We start from the raw sequence: 5,441 nt of genomic DNA, 5'->3' as shown, positions 1-5,441 counted from the left end.
GACTGCCCCTCCAGAATCAGTAATTTTCACTCTAGACCTCGGGGAAACATGCTATTCCTGCTGTTTGAGTTATAGAAATACTGTGTCATACTAATGTGCCATCTTGAGAACCCCACCTATCGTATAATTTGAATGGTGTCCTTGTAGTTTTTCAAGGCCCAGGTTAGGTCTAGTCCTGACTAATAATTGATCAGCTCTCATCCTTGGGCTAGACATTTTTTTTTTCATGGTAGCCACTGGCCTAAATGGATCCAAACTGCCAAATCCTTGGACCATTAGGAGTTATGAGATTGCTACCAGCTTGTCTTATATACAGCCACCGGCTTGAGGCTCCTGCTGCTTTGTTTAACCCATTAGATGAGCAGCCCTTGGATAGAATCCTGCCTAGAGCAATTCAGATCATACCACTCATTCAGCCCACCATTCGTAATACACACAAGAACATCCTGCACTCCCTTACTGCCCTCGACTCAGGCATCTTTTTGGATAGTTTCCCTTTTTTTCTTTTTTCTCCTAGCTTATTATGCAGAAGGTAGAATGACTGTAGATGATCCCACGTAAACTCTGGGAAGCTCTCAACCATTTTCTTCTGGAATAGTCGTGAAATGTTTTTCTTCTCCTCTGGGGTAAATTGTCATCAAAGGTTGAAAAAAAGAGATAAAAAACAAACAATAGTCAGTATAGGAAAGTAGATTATGCAGTGAAGGAAAATATCAATTGTGAAAATAGGCTAATACAAGAGAAAGAATAGCTATGATTTCTGTTAATCAACTGACACAAAGTGAAAACAAATATCAATGATTCACCTCTATTTCCCATTCAGCCTCAGACGTGCCTTTCTCTTTTCTGGCACTCACGTGAAGTTGAGGCCGACCAGAGATGAATGGCGGTGAATAGTGGAGAATCTCTCAGTTCAGAATGTACTGTTTCAGATACCACAGCATATTTATAAGAAAACTAGGGAATTTTATAATTGTCAGATGACAAGAGGTCATTTTTTTAAAAAAGTAGCATTGTGCAAAAGAAAATGGAATGATTTATAATTTAAATTTTCAAATACTCAGATCTTATCTTTGATAATAGAACTGATACATGTCTTTTTGTCTGGTCCTTTCCTTTTAAATATCCCTGTAATTTATTTTGCTTTCTAAACTAACAGAAATGAAATTCTTTATATGTGAGACTTTAGTGCCATGTTTTAGGTTGACCAAAGTTTGAGGATCAAGCTGATAAAAAAAAAGTATCATTACTATAAACCTCTCTCCACTTGATTGGAAAAGGACATGACCATTTGAAAAGGGTGTTGGCTAGGGTTTCTGTCTTTGACTTCTGGTGGTGAGGAGACCACCAAAGCCTTGTTCCTCTGAGCCTTGCTTTACACATCAATGAAACAAACTTGCCAAGAACACTTCCAGCTGTTCCTGTGATCATAAATATTTGTGAGTAAATTCAGAAATAACGTGTGGTGCCCACGCAGGCCTGCTTATTCCCTACCCAAGAAGTCAAATGAGAATGTATATTTAGGCTGAATCTCTTCCTTCACTGGAATCCACAGTAAGGCAAGGCTGGAGTTTTAGAAGTCAGGTGAGTCCTTCGAGTTTTCATTGTATATTTCTGTGATAAGCTTGGGGTTTGGTGACTGTGGTAGATAAGAAAAAAAATTTAGGAATCTCTTAGATCCATACATTTCTAATATGTTAACTTTCCACAGGTATGTAGAAAGTTGCTGGCCAAAGCAGAAGTGTGTCAGCACGGCCCCCTCCCACCCCAGGTAGGCTGAAGTGGGTACTTGTGTATTTTTGGACAAATAGACTTAGGAAACAACCTTTACGATTTTTATAAATATCTGGTTCCAGTCCAGTGTTGTTTCAGGGTCACATCATACTAATATATCTAAATTGGATCTAGATATTATAAAATATTGTGAGATTGTTTAAAGACTTGTTAGTAGGATTTTTAATGCTATGATAATATCATCCTTTACATTTTAATTACTCTTCAGAAAAATTAGATTCATACTTCACTTTGTTGTGGGGGAAAAAGCAAATATTAGATTATAACAAACTTGATTAAAAAATATCCTGAGTACTTAGGATTCTAAGTGATGGACAGGAGGCCAAAGGACATCTCTGGCAGAAGAACAAAGGTCCAAATGAGGAGAAAAGCATCTCAAATATTAGCTCTGAATATTGGAGTGGTGTCCCATGGCCTCAGCCATTGCTGATCCCACTGTCTGCCAGTGGTCTGTTGGGGTTGTGCTAAGTTATCGGCCACCTATTTTACTCTAGATCATGATGAAATACCACCAATATAACCTGTAAAAATCAGATCTGTGGTTTTAACTTTAATAATATAAGTTAATTATTTATAACAGAGGCTATTAATATAAATTACAATCGTAAGTTATTTTTACTGAAATTTTGAAGATAAGATAAAAATTATTTAGGCAGAATAAGAGATACATAAAAAATATTATAGTGTATAAACCATTTGAGTAGAGTTGGATACAAGCCCTTTATATTTGCTAAGAACATAAAATTTTATATTCACAGAATAATACTTTATAAATGAATCACAGCATTCATAGCAAAAGGCTCAATATTTTTTCACATTTTTATTGGTACATTATAGTTATGCATATTGATGGGATTCATTGTTACATATTTGTATATGCACACAATATAACAATATAATTTGGCCAGTATCACTCCCCAGCATTTCCTCCCGCCCTCTGCCCTCCATCTTTCCCATATCTTGATCCCTTTCCTCTACTGATTTCCATGAGATCACCCCCACCTTTGCTTTGCTTTTCTCTCTAGCTGCCACATACAAGAATAATCATATGACCATTTATCTTCTGAGTTTGACTAATTTCGCTTAACATGAGGGTCTCTGGTTCCATCTATTTTCCTGCAAATGACATAATTTTATTTTTCTTTATGTCTGAATATAACTCCATTGTGTATACATATATGACATTTTCTTAACCCATACATCCATTGATAGACACTTAGACAGTGTCTAAGCACAATAGTATGCTATTGTGAATTGTGGTGCTATAAACATGGAAACGCATGTATTACTATAGTATGATGACTTTAATTCTTAAGGATAAATACTGAGGAATGGTACGGCTGAATCATGTGGTAGTTCCATGTCTATTCTTTTGAGGAGCATCCATTCTGATTTCAACAGTGGTTGTATAATTTAAAGTTCCACCAACAGTTAAAAGTGTTCAAAAGGCTCGAAATTGATAAGTACCTTTCCATATATTTTCCTAGCAAAGATCTTGAATTTATATATCATCATAATATAAATTATGTTCTCAAGATTATGTTTCCCTCAATTAAATAATAAGGTAGCATCCTCTAGCATTCCTAAAATATGAGCACATTACTCAGATTATATATTTTTACATGTTACTTTGATGAAATTTTAAATATGACTTAATTCTGCTTATTACTTCATCAAAGAAAATTTTTAATCTCCTTTTAATTTAATCGGCAGACAATTCTTGAACACATAGAGATGCATGACATTGTTAGCAAATGTACTTAGCATGAAACTCTGAGGCAGGCTGACTTGAAATAATCTCAGCTCTACTTATGAACCATTCATAAACTAAGGGGTAAGAGGGTAGAGGAAGCTACATACTATGCCATAGGTGTGTTTGAGAACCAAGACACATGAGTGGTTATGCAAATCAATAAAAATTTGATAAGAAATCAACAGCTAGCATTGTATGTAGAATTCTGATAGATCAATTCAAATTGGAATTGTTTTATCCTAACTAGATTGAAATAACAGAATATTAATTCTGCTGAATGGAAAAATAGTACTGTAAAGAAACAAGATGAATGGATAATGCTCTAATAATTGATTAATATACTCACTAGAGTCTGGAAATGCCAGTTAATTAAATGCTGGAAATGTGGTAGAAGATATTAATATCTTTAAAAATATTTCTCCATGTTACTTGCAAAAAATGTCATATTTAATAACTACAAATTAACCTTTGGCCTAATTACAGACTTAACCATACACAATGTTGTTCTGGTCATTTCCTGCAATGCACAGATAGATATCTTTGGAGACTTTGAAACTTGCCAAGTTTTAATTAGCCTGTGCTATTTTAGATATTAGATTTAACTAGAATTGTAAAAAAAATTCTAAGTTTCTTCAGGACACCAATAACCAGGAGAAAAGTGAAACATTGTATTATTAACATTAACTACATGATTCTATCCTCTAGGGTTCAGTGACCTGCATAAACTATTATTTCCCAAAATTTTGTGTTCTGGTCTCACTTCTAAATATTCTGGAGGTTTAACTGCCAGTGGACAACAGGTTGAAGTAGGACAAGCCTGGACACCCGAGGAATTTCCAGGAAGCAGGTTTACTGGCTGCAGGATTCAGAGGTAGCTCTCGCCTAAGAATTTTTCCTCTGAACAAAGATTTTGGAAAATCTTTGACCTTTATATATAGTGGGAGGAAGGGCTTGGAGGTTTTACATAAAAATGATTTTTTTCTTTGAGTTCTCAGAAAGTGCTTTTTTAAGGCTAGACAGGAGTCTTTTAAGTCCAAGAAAACAGAGACAATACCTTTTGTACAACAAGCTTACAGACTCTAATTGTATCATACCTTTTGTGTGTAAACTTGGCATGTACAAGAAAAAGGAAGCTACCAACCACAAAAATCTCTGCAGACATCCTGCTAAGCTGACAAGAGGAGAAGCTTAATATGGCAAGGGTCTTTTGGGTGGAGATCTCTGGCATCCTTCAGGGTAACTCTCCATCTCAGTGTAAGTCAACTCTAGGCTTTATTTCTGTATGTTGTTATTGTGATTTTTTTTGTGTGTGTGTTTGTGTGTGGTGCTAGGGATTGAATACAGGTCTTTGTGCATGCTAGGCAAGCACTCTACAAACTGAGCTATATCCCCAGCCCTATTATTGTGATTCTAATAATTGAAACACAAATTTTCTAAAGTGGTGGTTTATCACTGTTAGCCCTTCACCTCCCATTTCCTGTTGTGTTGGTTCCCAGAATTTACAATCTCTGAAGAGAAATAGAAAGGAGGCATTGGACAGGGGGTTTGTTCCCCAAAGTATCCAAATCTGGAGGACAGCTGCTAAATTTTCTATTGATACAGCCTCTGGGTCTCAATGGAGGTATTTAGGAAGTTATGAAGGTACCACTTTTTCCTATTTGGTTTGAGTCTGTTAGGCAAGTTCCATTCATAGTAGCAAAATACACACATGCTGCCAGGTAGAATTCTGAAGTCAACTCCATTGATCATGTGAATAGAAAAATCCTCTCATTTATTGGCAGTAAGATGGCATTGAGTCATAGTTTTCTCTGAAGAATATAATTTTCCATGTTTATATGGGTTTGTAATTGAGAATTTACAAGAGACCAAAACTGAAATGGAAAGCTACGTCTTA

This window comes from Callospermophilus lateralis, chromosome 6 (genome assembly GCF_048772815.1).
Source record: "Callospermophilus lateralis isolate mCalLat2 chromosome 6, mCalLat2.hap1, whole genome shotgun sequence".
NCBI lineage: Eukaryota > Metazoa > Chordata > Mammalia > Rodentia > Sciuridae > Callospermophilus > Callospermophilus lateralis.
The sequence above is the reverse complement of the archived record's forward strand: the minus strand, read 5'-3'. Positions refer to the sequence as shown.